This window comes from Palaemon carinicauda, chromosome 4 (genome assembly GCF_036898095.1).
Source record: "Palaemon carinicauda isolate YSFRI2023 chromosome 4, ASM3689809v2, whole genome shotgun sequence".
In the NCBI taxonomy this organism is placed as follows: Eukaryota; Metazoa; Arthropoda; class Malacostraca; order Decapoda; family Palaemonidae; genus Palaemon; species Palaemon carinicauda.
This window is the reverse complement of record NC_090728.1, coordinates 100,878,891-100,898,890: the sequence shown is the minus strand read 5'-3', so window position 1 is coordinate 100,898,890 and position 20,000 is coordinate 100,878,891. Positions and strand designations below refer to the sequence as shown.

At 36.9% G+C, this 20,000-nt stretch overlaps 2 protein-coding genes across 7 annotated transcripts in view; both read left to right on the top strand.

Annotated features, from left to right (window-relative positions):
• Positions 1-20,000, top strand: part of vari (MAGUK p55 subfamily member vari) — a 310,024-nt gene that overhangs the window by 78,898 nt on the left and 211,126 nt on the right. Inside the window, exon 1 of one of the 6 annotated variants that reach the window (XM_068372534.1) lies at positions 19,475-19,727. The exons of the other annotated variants lie outside the window; for them this stretch is intronic. The gene's annotated coding sequence lies outside the window, so the exon portion shown is untranslated. Of the gene's footprint in view, positions 1-19,474; positions 19,728-20,000 lie in introns of those variants that run through there. 6 annotated transcript variants of the gene reach the window in all.
• Positions 1-20,000, top strand: part of LOC137638975 (uncharacterized) — a 64,830-nt gene that overhangs the window by 10,249 nt on the left and 34,581 nt on the right. The window lies entirely within an intron of this gene.

Genomic DNA, 20,000 nt, shown 5'->3' with positions numbered 1-20,000 from the left:
ATGACGCCCTCAAAACATACCTTTTGCAGCAGTACTCGCCGTCGCCAGCCGCCCGTATAGCAAAGCTTTTTCAGCTCTCGCAACAACCGTTGGGGGACCAAAGGGCTTCGCTTGCCCTCAGGGAAATGACCAGTATCGCTCGCCTTCAACCTGCCGCAGACGGCTCTCCTCGTGAGGTGAACCTACTTCGTGCCCTTTGGATACGCCGTTTACCCGAACCTGTACGCACTGCCATACCCGATGTCGATAGTTTACCCATAAAGGACTTGATGACCAAAGCCGACGCCCTTATGGACAGCCACTTCAAGACCTCCATCAACGCCTCCACCCCTGACGACGAGGATGCCTATTCAACGTCAACCGAAGCTGACGTGAATGCCGTAGGACATACATGCCTACCCCGTGACGTGCCGAAGCAGCGACAAAGCCGCCCACCACCCACCAATCGCTCGCGCCCCAACGAACGACTTATACAGCCACTTACTACCTCCCATCCGCCGCAGATTTGCTATTACCACTTCAGATTCGGGGAAACCGCGAAGAAATGTGCCAAAGATTGTCAGTGGCCAAAAAACGTGTAAGTAGGCCATCGCTTGTGGCGGTAGCCTCCCATGTTTCTAATCTTTTCTTTTTACAGGATGCAGGAACGGGCGTGCGATTTTTGGTAGACACGGGTGCTTGTCGTTCTCTTTTGCCAAGGAAACTCTTCAAGGCACAACGTAGTCTGTCTACATCTGCCGACGTCCACTTGGTAGCTCCCAACGGATCTGCGATACCCACCTACGGTTACGAGAACCTCACATTATCGTTCGGAAACGGTAAATTCAATTGGAAGTTTCTCGTTGCTGACGTCACAATGCCAATCCTCAGTGCGGATTTCCTCTCTCATTTCCACCTTCTGGTCGATGTCGCTCACCGACGATTGGTCAACGCAGACTCGTACTTGTCGACACCTCTTCAACCCGCCCCCTCTAACCTCGCTCTCCACATCAGCGCACCCACGGATGCCTACGCCCACCTCCTCATGTCGTACCCGGAAGTTTTCCGTCCAGAACTTCGCCAAACGCCCACGGTTCCTGCCAAGCACGGTATTTATCACCATATCAAGACGACGGGACCCCCAGTCTTCGCAAAATTCAGACGTCTGGCACCGGAACGATTGGCAGCCGCCAAACAGACGTTCGCCGAAATGGAGAAAATGGGCCTCCAGCCCATGGTCGTCACCCTTACACATCGTTCTGAAGAAAGACGGCTCCCTCCGTCCGTGCGGGGATTACAGGCGCCTGAACATGCAAACAGAACCGGATCACTACCCCCTCCCAAACATTGCCGATGTAACCTCCTACCTGCACAAGGTGAAGGTTTTCTCTACGCTCGACCTCCTGAAGGGGTATTATCAGGTGCCTATGAACCCAGAAAACATCCCCAAGACCGCCATCACCACTCCGTTTGGCACATACACCTTCAATTACTCCTGTTTTGGCCTTCGTAATGCTGGGGCAACGTTTCAACGCCTCATGGATGGCATCTTAGGGGACCTCCCTTTCTGTGTATATTATGTGGACGACATACTTGTGTCCTCCTCCTCAAAAGAGGAACACCTCCGTCACCTGCGCATCGAGCTCGACCGCCAGCAACAAAACGGCCTTGTAGTCCGGTACGACAAGTGTACCTTTGGCGCCAACAAAGTGTCGTTCTTAGGGCACCGTATCACTCCTGAAGGAGTCCATCCCCTCCCAGAGAAGGTAGCAGCCGTTCAGAATTTCCCCGCGCCCTCGACCGTCAAAGCTCTGCAGGAATTCTTGGGCATGATCAACTATTATCACCGTTTTCTGCCAGCCATTGCCGCCACTCTTGCTCCCCTCTACGCCTCCCTCAAGGGCAAGCCAAAGGACCTGAAGTGGGGTCCCCTTCAAGAAGCAGCCTTCTGCAATGCAAAGAAGGCCCTATCAACTGCTGCGGCTCTCACTTTTCCTATCCCACACGCCCCTCTCCTTCTCTCCACCGATGCCAGCGACGTCGCTATTGGTGCAGTACTCGAGCAGGTGGTCAACGGCTTGCCCCGCCCATTGGCCTTCTTCAGCAGAAAACTGTCCAAGGCAGAATCGGATTATTCTACCTTCGATCGAGAATTGCTGGCGGTGCACTTGGCTGTCCGTCACTTTCGCCATTTCTTAGAAGGTACGCCCTTCGTAATTCGCACAGACCACATGCCTCTGGTGCACGCCTTCACTCGACAGTCTGATGCCTGGTCCGCCCATCAACGCCGACATCTCTCCGCCGTGGCTGAATACAATTGCACCCTCCAATACGTCCCTGGGAAAATGAATCCCGTTGCCGATGCCCTGTCAAGAAACACGTTGACTGCCGTTCAACTGGGATTGGATTACAACGCCCTGGCTGAAGCCCAAGGACAGGATCCAGAGTATCAAGCTTGTAGGACATCCTGCACGTCCCTCCGTTGGGAAGATTTTCCCCTTGAAGACTCCAACACCCCCCTCCTCTGTGACGTCAGTACTGGTAGACCGCGACCTTGGATTCCTGCTCCCATGCCCCGACAGGTGTTTGATTTCATCCACGGCCTTTCACATCCCTCGTGCCGTTCTACTGCACAGCTGCTGAAGGCAAAGTTCATTTGGCACGGCATTTCTAAGGATGCTAAGGATTGGGTCCGCGCCTGTACTTCTTGCCAAACTTCCAAAGTACATCGACACACGGATTCAGGAGTGGGCACCTTTCCTCAACCTCAGCGTCGTTTCGCACACATTCACGTCGACGTTGTAGGCCCCCTACCCACATCACAAGGACATCGTTACCTGTTTACCGTCATCGACCGCTCCACTCGTTGGCCTGAAGCCATTCCCATGGAAACTGCAATGTCTGCCTCATGTACATCTGCCTTACTCTCTGGATGGATTTCAAGATTCGGTATCCCTGAGCATATTACTTCTGACAGGGGAACCACCTTCACCTCTCAATTGTGGACGTCATTAGCAAATCTCCTGGACATCACCCTACATCAGACAACGGCCTACAACCCCGCTGCCAATGGAATGGTTGAACGTTTTCATCGCACCCTCAAAGCAGCTTTGATGTCCCACTGCAAGGATTGCAACTGGTTTACTCAGCTTCCCTGGGTCCTCCTGGGACTAAGGACCACTCCTAAAGACGCCCTCGACGTCTCGGCAGCTGAAATGGTGTATGGCGATCCGTTGGTCGTCCCTGCCGAATTTTTTCCTTCTACAACCTCCTCCGACGATCTCCAGCACATACGTCACGTCGTGGGAAAATTTACTCCGTGCCGCCAGACTTACAAGCCCCCAGCGAAGCATCACTTACCAACGGACTTGCACTCTGCAACGCACGTCTTCCTGCGCAACGACACCAGCAAGCCACCACTAACGCCCCCTTACACGGGCCCTTTCCTTGTGATCTGACGCAGTCCAAAAGCATTCCTCATAAACATTCGGGGCAAAGAAGACTGGGTCTCCATTGATCGTCTAAAACCTGCTTATCTTCTGCCAGATGACCCGCCTACAAGTTCGCCTCTCTCGATCAGGGCGCCCTATTTAACATGTACAGTATGTCATTTTTAGGGGGGGAGCCATGTACCAACCGTGTTTCACACAATTGTACATAATTCCTTTTGTATATATTATGCTTGTATCTTCGCTCTTCCCTCGCACTAAAACGAACATGGAAATTCATGTCTGGTTTTTCCTCTGTAATATTGTCTGTCTTGTGAACTTGTTATGTCGTGTTGCCTTGAGGTTTTGTATATAAGGAGAATGTTCTACAATAATATAACTCAGTCGTTTCCAGCCAGCCTTTGAGTTCACAGCCTTACTCGGCGCCGTCACACTATCTACCCTTCACCATTATCTCATCCACATATGGCACTCGAGTAATTTATAATCCTTTTCCTGCCCTAAGGTACCCAATATTCTTCTTAAGACTTTGATCTCAAAATCTGTTGGAGATTGTTTCCTTGTCATACCACGATAATTTTCTTACTGTAGCACCGATCTCACTAAACTGGTAAATTCTGGTGAGCAACCATTGCAAATCTTGAGCTGTTTCAGGATGTAAATACACGTATATCTATCTATATATCTATCTATCTATCTATCTATCTATATATATATATATATATATATATATATATATATATATATATATATGTATATATATACACACACACACACACATATATATATATATATATATATATATATATATATGTCTATGTTATATATTTAAATATACATGCATATATATATTTGTATATATGTATATATATATATATATATATATGTATATATATTTATATATATATATACATATATATTTATATGTATATATACATATATATATATATATATATATATATATATATATATATATATATATATATATATATATATATATGTAAATGCATATATATACGTATATATATGTATAATATATATGTATATATAAATTTATGTGTGTTGGTTTTTGTGTATGTTAAAGAATATACGTACTTAGGATAGACAGTAAGTGTATCCTTAGGACACGAGACCAAAATTAAAAGAAGGATAATCTTTGGATGGAGAGTATTTGGTGAATAAAATGAGATCATGAAATGCAAAATGTCACTTTCACTAAAGAGAAAAGTATTTAATGAGATGGTCCTACCAGTATTAACATATGCATCAGAAACTTGGAGCCTTACTAAAGCCCTAGAACATAAGCTAGATACAACTCAGAGAGCTATGGAAAGAATAATGATAGGTATAGACTGTTAGACAGAAAAATAGCATCATGGATACGAGAACAAACTAAATTAGAGGACATTTTAACATATATGGGAAATAAAAAGGATATGGGCAGGACATATAATGATAATGACAGATGGTAGATGAACATTAAAAATAACAGAATGGGTCCTTGGAGATTGCAAAATAAATAGAAGGAAGAACATATCATGGATTGATGAACTAAGAAAGATTGCGGTTGGGGACTAACATAAGATAATCATAAACAGACGCAAGTGGAAGGACATGTCTGAGGCCTTTGTTTTGTAGTGTACTAGTAACGGCGGATGATGATGATGATGATAACATACATACATGCAGACACTTACCCACCCACACACACACACACACAGATATATATATATATAAATATGTATATATAATACATATATAGACCTATACATATATATATATATATATATATATATATACATATATATATATATATATATATATACGTATATTTATATATATATATATATATATATATATATATATATATATATATATACGTATATTTATATATATATATATATATATATATATATATATATATACATATGTTTGCATATATGTATATATCTTGATGAAATATCCCCTATTTTAGTTTACTCTCGTATCCATGTTGTTCTTTTTCTGCCTGTTGGTGTTATTGCCATAATCATTCTTTCCATAGCTCTTTGAGTTATAACTAGGTTTTGTTCTAGGGTTTTAGTAGGGCCCCATGTTTCTGATACATAAGTTAATACTGCAAGAACCATCTAATTAAGTACTTTTCTTTTTACATTTTCTAATCTCATATTGTTTACCAAAAGCTCTATATCTATGCTTATTCTTCTTTTAATTCCAGTCTCATGTCCTGGTTAAATTGTTGCTGTCGGTCGTAAGTATGTATATTCAGTAACAATGTCTTTTAATTCTGTCAAAACTTCAGAAAGCTCTTCAAAGACAAGGAGTAGACGAATATTTTTTTTTTTTTTAGAACACTTTAAAATACATAGACAGAAAGTACAGCAATCCTAAAGCTTCATAAATAGATTTAGACAATTCCGATTGAAAAAGATGTTAGACAGGGAAACTCCATCGCACGTAATTTATGCCTTGAGGTTTTTAAGAATTTAGAGTGAGAAAATGTAGGAATTAACGTTAATTGGGAGTACCTTAACAACTTAAGATTTGGAGATGACATAGTTCTGTTTCATGAATCATGGAAGTAATTGCAAAAGATAATAGCAGATATGAATAAAGAAAGCAGAAATTTAGGACTGAAAATTAATGAGTAAAACTAAGAGAGACAACAAATGAGGGTTAGGAATATATGCATATATATATATATATATATATATATATATATATATATATATATATATATATATATACACTTGCATATATATGCATATATATATGTGTGTATATATACATAAGTGTGTGCGTGTGTGTAAAATTGTATATAAATTCACATAAACACACGTAATTATACTTATACATTCATATATATATATATATATATATATATATATATATATATATATATATATATATATATGTATATATATATATATATATATATATATATATATATATATATATATATATATATGTTTATGTGCGTGATGTTGTGATTACCCATTATAAAAAGAAAAACAGAAATATGAGATTTTTGGATAAAAATATCACAAGAAATATTTCGAGGACAAATGAAAGTGATCCTACAAAAATAATTTAAAAATTTGCAAGTGTTGTCTATACAGTTATCTATTTACGTAATCTTATTTAACATTAACAGTCCCAGGCACATTCTGTATGTGTGGGTAAGAATGAGTAATGTGTTTTTGTTATTGGTCGATTTGAGTTTATTCTGAAATTGTCAATGTTTTCTCGTGAATTCTTTTTAACAAGTGATATAAGCTTTGTTTAAAAGGAATTACTCGTTGAAGTAAAAAAGATCGTCCGATTAAACTAAGAAGTATTTTTTTTTTGTCAGTTTAGGAGCCTTAAAGGAAAGTTTTTATTCATAATTTTCTTCTGAAATGGTTTGGCTTACATCTGCTAAATAATCCCGTGGCAGTAAATTGCTGATAACTTCAAGTTAACCTAATTTGAGTGACAGTTGTGCCAATGTCAGTATGGAGTTGGGGTCCACTGTCAGGTCAGGGAATCAATTCGTCTGCGTTGGTTTGTCTCTTTTATGCCTGTTATTTGCCGGTATTTTCCAATGCCAACATGAAACAAAGTAATGAAGTATGCCATTTCTCCCTCTCTCTCTCTCTCTCTCTCTCTCTCTCTCTCTCTCTCTCTCTCTCTCTCTCTCTCTCTCCTAGTTAGTAAAGATATCATATAATTTCTAGACACGAATGTAAAGAAAATATGAATACTGTAGATGCTGTGTGACTCCTTTAAGAAAAACAGTATCTCCAAATCGATCGTGAATCTTTAGTGACCAGGATTTTTTTTTTTCTTTTGATAAGTCAAACATGTCAGACGCAGATGGTCTGTAATGGTTCATTGTTAAGTCCCGAAAGTCATTATATTATTAAGAGTAATCGAATTGGAAAGACTGTCTAACCTCTTCTAGCTGTTACTACATGTCATATTGTAACTACAGGATTTTCTCCTAGTTTCATTTGGGGGGCTGAGTAGCCTCGCAGGCCTTAGCGCTGGGATATATGGACCGAATTCATTCATCCATAGATCCATCTACAAATCTGTAAATACATTTATACAGATTGATTAATCAATAGGAACTAGTTTTCCCGAGACAAAAGAAAACTTGTAAGACTTTTGAAGCCACTCCGATGTTATTATTATTATTATTATTATTATTATTATTATTATTATTATTATTATTATTATTATTATTAATCATAAAATGCATTCTTAGTCAATAAATAAACATGCCATTAATTTACCTAATGCTCTTGATTTACAAAATAAAATGAACTTATATGAACAAAGAATGAAATAGCAGAAATATTTATTGATATAATAATAAATAGCAGAGATAATACCGCTAAAGAGTTATGGGATCGTTTGACTGGCCAGACAGTACTACATTGGATGTTTCTGTCTGGTTACGGTTCATTTTCCCTTTGCCTACACATACACCTAATAGTGTGACCTTTTCTTTACATATTCTCCTCTGTCCTCATACACCTGGCAACACTGACATTACTAAACAATTCTTTTCTCAAAGGGTTAACTACTGCACTGTAATTGTTCAATGGCCACTCAACTCTTGGTAAGGGTAAAAGAGACTCTTTAGCTATGGTAAGCAGCTCATCTTGGAGAAGGACACTCCAAAATCAAAACCATTGTTCTTTAGTCTTGGGTAGTGTCATAACTTCACTACTATGGTCTTCCACTGTCTTGGGTTAGAGTTCTCTTGCTTGAGGGTACACTCGGGCACATTATTCGATCTTATTTCTCTTCCTCTTGTTTTGTTAAAGTTTTTGTAGTTTATATAGGAAATGTTTATTTAAATATTGTTACTGTTCTTAAAATATTTCATTTTTTCCTGGTTCCCTTTCCTCACTGGGCTATTTTCCCTGTTGGAGCCCCTTGGCTTATCATCATCATCATCATCTCCTCCTATGCCTATTGACGCAAAGGCCCTCTGTTAGAATTCGCCAATCGTCTCTATCCTGAGCTTTTAATTCAATACTTCTCCTTTCATCATCTCCTACTTCGTGCTTCATAGTCCTCAGCCTTGTAGGCCTGGGTCTTTCAACTCTTCTAGTGCCTTATGGAGCCCAGCTGAACGTTTGATGAACTAATCTCTTGGTGAGTGCGAAGAGCATGCCCAAACCATCTCCATCTACCTCTCATCATGATCTCATCCACATATGGCACTCGAGTAATCTCTCTTATAGTTTCATTTCTAATCCTGTCCTGCCATTTAACTCCCAATATCCTTCTGCGGGCTTTGTTTTCTTATTTTCTAAATCTATTAGCGATTGTTTCATTGTCATGCCATGACTCATATCCATAGAGTAACACCGATCTCATTAAACTGATATATATATAGTCTGATTTTTATATGTAATTTCAGGCGATTTGATTTCCAAATTCTAATTAACCTAGCCATTGTCTGATTTGCTTTTTTCATTCTTTCACTAATCTATAATTTTTAAGACCCTGTATCGGAGATCATAGTTCCTAAATAGTTAAATGATTCTACCTCATTAATCCTTTCTCCTACCAATGATATTTCATCTTCCATTATATACTCCGTTCTCATCATGTCTGTCTTTCTTTTATTTATCTTCAGCCTAACCTCGTGTGATATTCCATGCATTCTGGTGAGCAAGCATTGCAAATCCTGTGATGTTCGGCTAACAAGGACAGCATCATCAGCATACTCTAGCTCTGCTAAATTCCTATCACCAATCCAGTCCAATCCTTCTCCACCATCTCCAATTGTTTTACGCATTAAAAAATCCATGAGGATGATAAACAACATAGGTGACAACACATTCCCTTGGAGTACTCCGTTGTTCACTGGCAATTCATTTGATAAGACTCTATTTACGTTAACTTTGCACCTGCTATGATTATGATCAGACTTAATCAAATTTACATATTTAAGAGGAATTCCACAAAATTGGCCGGTGAACACCATCAAAGGCTTTTTAATAGTCCACAAATGCCATCAAAAAAGGATTTCTATATTCTATGCATTGCTGTACAACATGTCTCAAAATTAAGATTTGGTCAGTGCAACTTCTACTTTTCTAAATCCGGCTTGTTCATCTCTTAGCTTTTCATCAATATTTCTCTCCAATCTCTTTAGAATAAGCATACTTTATATTTTCATAACAAGTGACGTAATTGTTATGCCTCTGTAATTATTGCAATCAGTCAAGTCTCCCTTTTTTGCTATTTTCATCAACACTCCTGCTTTTCCAAATAGGGTTGTAGCTTAGCAAGTAATAATGATAACAATTATAAACTGTTATGCGATTAGTAACAAATTAAAAAGTTATGCAAAAATGTAATTTGATAATAACAATAAGTAAATAAACCAAGGGAAAATAACACGAGGAGGACAAGGAACTTCTGTTTAAACGTAATTTGTATAGTTTCATTTGTCTCTCACAATAGAATCTGGAATAAGTTTTGATAAAAGAAGAAAAACTGATTCTTCAGAGCACGTGAGGAAAACATTCAATTAAAAAATACGTGGTCACAAAACATGAGGATACCATATAGAAAAACAAATTCCCTTTGAAAGTGCAAGGGAAAGGAACAGGTGAAAATTTCATAGTAAAGTTATAATATGAAAAATAATATTGCATGTGGAAACAAATTATATTGCAAAGGCCTGAAATTTGTGATTTTAAAGTAATTACAAGAATCTTTTACACGCTTTAGTGGGGATGACACAAAGGTCTTATTAAGTAAAATCTATTTTCGAGATCAGAAAGTTGTTATTAGACTTAAGGAAATATATGTGAACGTAATAACACAATTATTGAATGTGGTATTAAGGATTTAGCAAAGCAAGTGCTTATATCGAAGGAATTCGACAAATGCTTTTATAAGAAGCTAAAGATTAAAGCTGGACTCAAATCAACAGCGGACCATTTTAAATATGCAATACAGGTGATATTAAAAGCCATACGTTTTCTTGTATTTTGTTGCTGTGAGTACTATTAAGTTTTTGGGGCAAGAAATGACAACTGAGGAAATAATCTCGAAGTTCCAGAATTAAAAATAACTTACATTTTAATATAATCAGGAGTGTATTTAATGCGAAGTGAAGCCAAAGTTTAATCCTGATAAAATAGAATAACGTGATAATACCTGAGTAACTGCATCATTTAAACTAGAAGGCGTAAAGAAGTGAATTTTTTTTATTGAATTAGATCCGTTCTATCGGCTTTGGAATGAACAAAACTGAAAATTGAGCAAAAGGAAATCATGTGAAGCTGAACAATCCACGTACTTACTTAGAGGGAAGATGTGCACTTAACTCCAAATATGTTTGATGCATGAAACATCAAATTGGTGGTTTTGGAATAAATCTAGAGTACTACTTTGGTTGTTCCTGGAATTAGACTGCATATGGTTGCAAAATTTTGGCCAAAGGGTAAAATTATGTTACCCTTCTTAGCACTGATGCTACCTTCTTGTCTATCTTGGGTTAGGTGTGCAGCCTGTGAGCCTCCATTGCTAGGTTGCAGCTCCTCTGCTATGGGGATGATAAGTCAAAGGCTAAGAAACCTTCCCTTTTAAGAAAAATAACACGCGTGGTAATGTTAGATGGGGTTAGGCCTATACAAGTGTTCCAAATCTGCCTTGGTAAAAGCCTCAGGAACCCCAATGTATAGTGATCATCTTTTTGGCCGACTATTAGGACCCCGTTGCTCCATCTATAACCCATGGATAACCCATGTAACTGACAATTTCTGTATATCTTAATTCGGTACACAGGTCAAAGGTCTCAGTGTGATGTTCTTTGGCTTAGAAAAGAGTCAATGACAGCTATTTGATCCTACCAGAACGACCAAGCTACGCGCACGCAATGAATGGTAGCACTGGCTTGGGCTATTGATTCATGTATGCCTAAGGAATTGTAAAGGGAAAACCGTATAATTAGGATTTTAAAACCAGGGGTAAATGTATAACAATAGTCATTAGATTTATAGTGGAAGGTTTAAGAATATTCAGTATTTTAATCAAGAAACTGTTGGAATTATCTAGTGTTTGGTTATCTAAAGTTTACTCTGTAAACTGTTTCGTTAAATTTGAGTTAACTAAGGTGCTAAACTTTTCTAAAGTTGTTTTTGGACTGTGTGTTTTGCATTATAATTTTTCTAGTATCTTACACATTTGCGTTTGGAGAGGAAAGGTTTTCAAATATCAGGCTGGAACAAATTTGAAATAAAGCAGCAATAATAAATTTAAGTTTTTAAGACTACTGGAATTTTTTTCCTCCAAATATAGAAAAAGGGATATTTTTCGTATGCTGGAAAGAACTCCAATCCTGATTGCAGAATGATTACGAAGTTTGCAATTGGAAAGAAAGAGATAAGCTGGCGAATAGTTGACAGGTCAATTTTTTTTTATGAGAAAAAGGTTAGATAGAGATTGATTAGATAATACATAATTGAGAAATAGAGAAAAATTATTGTGAATATTGATAGGATAAAGGAAAAAGTTTCTACACGTTTCTAATATTTGTGTTTAGACTTTTCTGAAAAATAGCAATGTTCGAAGCAATGTCTATAAACCTTGGTTCCAAGTCTGGTAATAATGGGCTGTGATATCAAAAATTTTGACTTGATTCAGAAATATTTGGCATTACTGTAGGCCTACCATCATCCCCTTTACCTCTCTTCCTATTTTATTACTAAATAATATGAAAAATAATATTGCATGTGGAAACAAATTACATTGCAAAGGCCTGAAATTTGTGATTTTAAAGTAATTATAAGAATCTTTTACACGCTTTAGTGGGGATGACACAAAGGTCTTATTAAGTAAAATCTATTTTCGAGATCAGAAAGTTGTTATTAGACTTAAGGAAATATATGTGAACGTAATAACACAATTATTGAATGTGGTATTAAGGATTTAGCAAAGCAAGTGCTTATTTCGAAGGAATTCGACAAATGCTTTTATAAGAAGCTAAAGATTAAAGCTGGACTCAAATCAACAGAGGACCATTTTAAATATGCAATACAGGTGATATTAAAAGCCATACGTTTTCTTGTATTTTGTTGCTGTCAGTACTATTAAGTTTTTGGGGCAAGAAATGACAACTGAGGAAATAATCTCGAAGTGCCTACTGGCTTATTTTCATCTCTATAAAGGAAGTATTTATGGAAGTCGTCACTAAAATAAGTTACAAAATTGGAAAATACGTTGACGTTTTAGTCTACAAATGAATCTCTGTAGAGGGTTAGTGTTGTCATTGCACATCAAGTAATGCACTGTAGGACGCAAAGGTCTTCTTTTAGCAGCGTCTGATCAGCCCCTAGTTGCACTCACTTTTTAGTCTTCCAACTATACCGATGTTTATGTTTCTTTTCTTTTTTATTGCTGTCCAACATCTTAAGTTTAAGTCCTACTTGCATTTGTAGGATTCCCCTCAAGCTGCACATGAGCCATGAATGGACTCCCAGGCCCCAGTTCCAGGTATTATAGTCCAAAATTCATAAATCCAATCAATCATACAAATGAATAGTCAGTAGAATCGATCATAGTTCCTATTTTGTTTTTAAGAAAGTTTGATATTAAATTTACCAGTCGTTTTATTAATCTAATGATTTATGCGATTATATATTTCATCTTCTGCAATAATGTAATTTATCCTCTAATTGGAATAAACTTTAGTCCAGCTCGCGTTTTAGACGCGTTGATCATCTAACCCTAGATACTCTTGCCCTGTTTAAGTTAGCAGAATCTTGCTGTGGTTTTACGTTAGTGTTGCTTGATATTTTTCTTTGGTCTTTTCATCTTTTTCAAGGTGGCATGAGGTTTTGATATAATCAAATACTTAATAGATTTACGAAAGACTCCTGAGCTTATTAAGACGTCTCAGTAATTTTCGCAAGATAATCTTAAACTTCTTTTGTAAAATTCTAAACAGGATTAGGTGATGGTGTATGTACTGTTTTGGCGGGTTTAGCCATCTCCAAGCAGAGACCAATAATACTCTGACTGTTTGGTTTGTAATTCTTCTTATTTTGATACCTATAAACTATTTAGGCATTATCGTAACTGGTATGAAGAGTCAGCACCACATCCTGGCGAAACTATTTTACAGATCTAAGACAATGCTTCTTATACCCGCACTGTCGATATTTTTCAAAAACTCCTGTATACCTATCAGTCAATTTTTGGCCTATTTATGTAGCATAGTAGAAAAATTTAATATACGTTTATTTCTATTATATTGAGGCCCTTTCTCTTATTTACGTTTTAATCTGAATAATTTCATAGGAAAGTGATGAGGGCATTGGCAGGAGAGATCAGTTAGTTAGCAGATGGGGAGGACAATGAGGTTTAAAGTAAGTGGGAGGCAGTTGTTGGAGATTTGGGAAAGGGATTTGAACGTTGGGAAGTGTGAGCCTTTTGCACGCAATAAACTATTTATGGGGTGTTTCGTGTCACTGGTGTAAACTGACAATCTCGTGAGAGGAAATGTGAAACATAAGGTCGGTGGGATATGTATGGTAGGCAGAGAGAGAGAGAGAGAGAGAGAGAGAGAGAGAGAGAGAGAGAGAGAGAGAGAGAGAGAGAGAGAGAGAGAGAAAGATAAGGGTTCATACTTTTAGAATAATTTGTAAAATGATAAATATTGAAGTTACTATCCGATATGTTTTAAAAAATATCAAAATATCTAAAGAAAAATGCGCTTATGTACAAGTAACTATTATTATTATTATTATTATTATTATTATTATTATTATTATTATTATTATTACTTGCTAAGCTACAACCCTAGTTAGGAAAGCAGGATGCTATAAGCCCAGGACCCCAACAGGGAAATAGCCCAGTGAGAAAAGGAAATAAGCAAAAATAAAATATTTTCAGAACAATAACAGCATTAACATAAATCTTTCATATATATACTATAAAAACTTTAACAAAATAAGAGGAGGAGAAATTAGATAGAAAATTCTATGGGCTATATTTTTCTGTAAGTTATATTGTGCAATTTTTCGTACTGATAGGGTAAGTAAAAAAGCACAAACCTGTTATCAACAACAATAAAAAGAAAACCCGAGGAGAAATGGAGTTAATGGACTGAGGTTGAAATTGCAGAAGGCTACAAGGATGTACTTGAAACTTATCATGCAATTCAGCAACTAAATACTTAGTCTCAAGTTACAGTAATAATTAAGACTTCCATGAAATTACAAGTGCTCAATTTGTTGATTTTTTTTCATATTTACTGTTTTACATCATAGTAACCTAATATATATATATATATATATATATATATATATATATATATATATATATATATATATGTGTGTGTGTGTGTGTGTATATATATATATATATATATATATATATATATATACACGTATATATTCATACATATGTATGAATATGTATGTATGCTAGGGGGGGGGGAAGATTGAGAGGGAAGCAAAGAATTTGATGGCAAGTTAAGCTGTTGGATGATATGGAGAGAAGAGGTTTGGTGGAAGAGGATGCCTATGATAGAAGGTACTGGAGAGAGCGCATCAGGCAACCGACCCCTTAATATAGGATAATGTTGGGAAAGATGAATAGAATATATGTTCATATATTCATACATATGCATGCATATATACATACATATATATATATATATATATATATATATATATATATATATATGCATATATATACATATATATAGATATTTATATATATATATATATATATATATATATATATATATATATATATATATATATATATATATATATATATATGTATGTATGGATGTATTGAAAATGGAGAAGACTTGATTTGAGTTAGTACTATAGTCATATTAATGACATTGACAACCTTGCAATGAGAATAAACCTAATATGATATATCATTCATGAGAACTTTAAATTTTGAGAGGAGGCCCAAGAAGACCCCTCTCAGGGTGGGCAAGATATTCCCCAAGGGGGGGGGGGCATTGCTCACCCCCTCTTCCACCCACCCCCCTGGCTACGCCATTGAGAGAGTTTATGTTTTAACTGAAAAGGAATATAATTCAACCATAAAAGAAACCCTTTCTGGTACAACTCAGGAACATAAGTGGTGGACTACCTTAAATCTGCACTCTTTAGTGTAGATACAACAGTTCCTCCTTTACCTAAACTAGATGGCTCTGTCACTCACTGTCCATAGGAAAATGCAACCCTTTTGGCTGCTGGGGTTGACAGTAAACAGAGTAATGAGAAACTTGATCTTCCTCATTTTTGTTTTCCTAAGGCTAAACTAAGTAGTTTAGCTTTTCTATCTCGTGAAATTAAAGCTCTTTTGATGGACCTTGATGCTTATGGAGGTGTAGACACAAATGGTAATTTTTCTTGGTTTTTTATAAAGACTGCAGATTTCTTGTATCTAAAGTTATCTGTTATTTTGTGCAAGTTAGCAAGAAAAGGAGCTTTTAGCACTTATTGGAGAATTGGTGATGTTACTCCACTAAGTAAATGTGTTTGTGGTAGCTGAAGTTCAATTGATTACCTCCCAATTTCCATAACTTTCAAATGATCTAAAGTTTTTGAACGACTTTTGGCAAAACGTCTTAATAGGTTTGCTGAAGGTAATCATCTGTTCCCTAGTTTGCAATATGGTTATCGTAAAGGCCTTGGGGCATGTGATGCCCTTCTTACAATCTCCAATGCTGTACAGAAATCACTTGATTGTGGTCAGGAAATTCATATGATTGGCCTTGATTTAACTGTGTTAATCATGAGGCCCTTGTTTTCAAACTTGAACACTTAGGAGTTGGTCAGTTTTTCTTAGCATCATTATTGAGATTTTAAGTGATAGATCTCAATGAGTTGTTGTTGATGGGCACCATAGTGAGTATAGGAATGTGATATCTGGTGTTCCTCATGGTAGTGTTCCTAGCCCATTACTTTTCATACTATATACACATGCCATGTGGTTTTGCCTAAAAAACAAGCCTGTTACATATGCAGGTGATGCTACTCTCTTTGCATCAATTCCATCTCATGAAAGTAGATCTGGGGTTGGTGAATCCCTTAATAGAGATCTGGCTAAAATTAGTGCATGGTGCAAATTATGAGGCATGAAGTTGAATCCTAACAAAACTCAAGGTATGATTATAATTAGGTCAAGGACAGTGGCTCCATCATCCAAATCTCAGCATTGATAAAGTTTTTTTTAACTTTGTATGACTCATTTAAAATTTTAGGTGTGATTCTCGACAGCAAATTTACTTTTGAGAAACGCATTAGGTCTGTGCCTTCTTCAATTGCACAAAAAATTGGCTTATTGAGAAAGTCTTATAAGATTTTCGGTGATCAATCTATTCTGAAGTGTTTTAACTCTTTCATTCTACCTTGTTTCGAGCGAGTATTCTTCTCCTATCTTGTCTTCAGCTGCTGATTCTCATCTTAATTTGTTGGACAGGAACTTACCGTTTATTAGATTTCTTATTCCTGATCTAGATATTAATCTTTGGCACCGTCGTTCAATTAGTTCATTATGCATGTTGCATAAGATTTTTCATAGTTCTGATCATCATTCACATTCAGATCTTTCCTGCCAGTTCCATCCTGTTCGTAATACTAAGCATGAAGTTAATTCTAATAGTCAAGCCTTCTCCACCATGAGGCTCAATAATAGACAGTATTCTAGAAGTTTTATTCCAGCTGTGACCAAGTGGTGGAATGATCTTTCTAATCGGGTAGTTGAATCGGTAGAACCTCAAAAATTCAAACTTCCAGCAAATGTTTATATATTTAACAGGCTAACATAAGCCTTTTTATAGTTTATATATGTAATATCTATTTTTTATGTTGTTACTGCTTTAAAATATTTTATTGATTGTTAATTATTTCTCATGTCGTTTATTTATTCCCTTATTTTCTTTCCTCCCCGGGCTATTTTTAGTTGTTGGAGCCCTTGGCTTATAGCTTCTTGCTTTTTCAACTAGGGTTGTAGCTTAGGTAATAATAATAATAATAATAATAGGAAGAGGGCGTTTGTGAAGAAGTTATACTGCCCCTCCTTTTTTTCCGTAGGTTCGAGGGATTTTCTTTCACCTTCTTTAATATGACGAATTTCTGTTTGAACTATAACAATCCATCGCCCCTCTTTGTTTGAGTGCTTTGGCTAAATATTGATTGAAGAAAAAGAAATGATAAACTCCTAGTATAATGATAATGACTATGAATTCCCAACTTATAATTTATAGTAATCAAAGGCACATTGGTGTGGTGACGAGCTTCATTTTAGTCAGTTGTTGATAAAAAAGCACCAATGTTCACTTCAAAGAATAACAAAAATCATGATTAGAAATGGAGTATTCGAATAAAATTATACAGTCGCAATCTTCATGATAGGAATGATAAGACTTAGGAAAGAGACTACGTCTTTTCACATCTTCATAAGGGCTCTCTTAGCTTTTGAAGATTCTTTGATGTTCAACAAATCAAGAAGAGATACTCTTGTTTCCTTTGATTTCGATCCTAAACAGCGTTCTTTTCAAGTAGGGTGTTTCACGACCTCCATCCTTTTGCTTCTTCTTTCCATAAAAAGCGAGATTTCTTCTCCTCCTGACTTTGGTGCAAGACCGAAACCCCAGCTCCCAGCCTTTACAAATAGCTCCCTTGACGATCGTCAAGCGAGGACGTGTCTTATACCGGTATTGTATTACTTTTTATGTCTAAAGTCTAACATTTTTCACCTGCCTTTTCCAATATGTTTGAACTCGTTATTTCCATGGCCATCCAAACTACTGGTTCATAAAATAATGATACAAAGACTGCCTCAGGTCGATAACATGAATATTATTTTGGACGGAGATTATTGTTTTTCGTGGAATAGATGATTATTTATAGTAAAAACTGGATGAAAGATACTTAGTTATAAGATATGTAATCCAAAATTAAAACTTTGATTAAAAGCAAGTGTTTTGTCCTTACTTCAAACAGCTTAGAAGAATGTGCACACAACTGTTAGGAACCATTTTGATATACAGAAAGGATGAGAATGTTTCTTCCTTATGTAAAAAGGTTAATCACATTAGTTTTCCTTGCGCTGATCCCTTTGCTATTTCGGATAATTGACCAATAAGGTAATATTTTCAGAGCTACATTTGTGACTCATTTTGTGGATGCCACTTATTCCGCGTTTGGTTGTCTCTACAGTATGTTGAAATCACATAATTGCTTGTAGGTCTTGTATATACTATATATTCATTTTTATCTTCCATCAGGAGATACCTTGCTAATATCAAAACTTTGTGTATTAATTATTATTAACTAGAAGTATACAAACACTCGACAAATGGCAACAGAAATCAGTTTGGGCATATCGCTATTGATGCATATTTGGCGGAGATGCGTCTGCCATATTAAGGGTCCAACGTTTGTGTATGGCTTCCTTAATCATGTGTTTAGCGCGGAAAGAGCTGAGGGTAGAAGGTGGGAATGCAGACCCCAGATACCAGAATGGAGGAAAGGGACTGAACACATGATTGATTTATTCAATAACCAAGTAAATCACTATTACTAGGAATTGAGAAAAAATAAAATCAACCGCTAGAGACGAGATAGTGAAGACGATGTTGCTGCATAGAAACAACAAGAATATCTGTTAGTATTCAATGAAGAAGGAAATTGAAGCTGAAGTTATTTGTAGTGAGGATGAAGAATGAAAAAGTTGGAAAAGGGAGAACTATGAGTTTTAAAAGGGTTGTTAGATACAGGTGTATACTCCAAGGATAAAAGCAAACAAAAAAAGCAACAGTATTTTTCAAGAAAGAAATGGTGTTTGTGTGTGAGAGAGAGAGAGAGAGAGAGAGAGAGAGAGAGAGAGAGAGAGAGAGAGAGAGAGAGAGAGAGAGAGAGAGAGAAGAGAGAGAGAGAGAATAGAAGACATAGGGAGGTTGGGGTAAAGAGCGAGGGCAAGTCGGAGGAGGAGAGTGCCACTGTGCCGGTATGGAGTTGGGGGTGGGGGAGTGTTGGTGTCGTAGTAAGAAGAGTCAGTCAGTTGATTGGTTGTTCGGAGTGAGTGAGCATCTCGCGGGCTTCTTGCTTTTCACATCACGTGATGTGACTGGATATCCTGCACAGGTTTTGTACTCTCGACACCAAGAGTCTGTTGTGGTTTTTCAAGCATAATAAACATTCCTGGTTTATTACTGATGGATGGATTGTGATTGAGGAGGTACCAGAGAGTGAGCTGAGAGTGCAACTTTTTGACGTATCTTCAGCGATTTGCTGCTTGTTACTTTGGAAGGTAAATATTGGGGAAAAACGGATTTTTTACTATCATGGTCTTCATTGATACATAATATTATCATTTCTTTTTATTGATGATGTTACAGAAAGTTCTCCTTTATCCAAGTCACAGGTAATTACTATGTCAACTTGTCTATATCATATAGGGTTTATCTCTGCTAATATTCATGACACAAATTACCTGTCGCGTTGCTGTGCATATCAAGTTTGGATACACCTGTCCTGGATACGATCATGATCTATGAAGTAACTGTTAACGTTTCTGTATTCT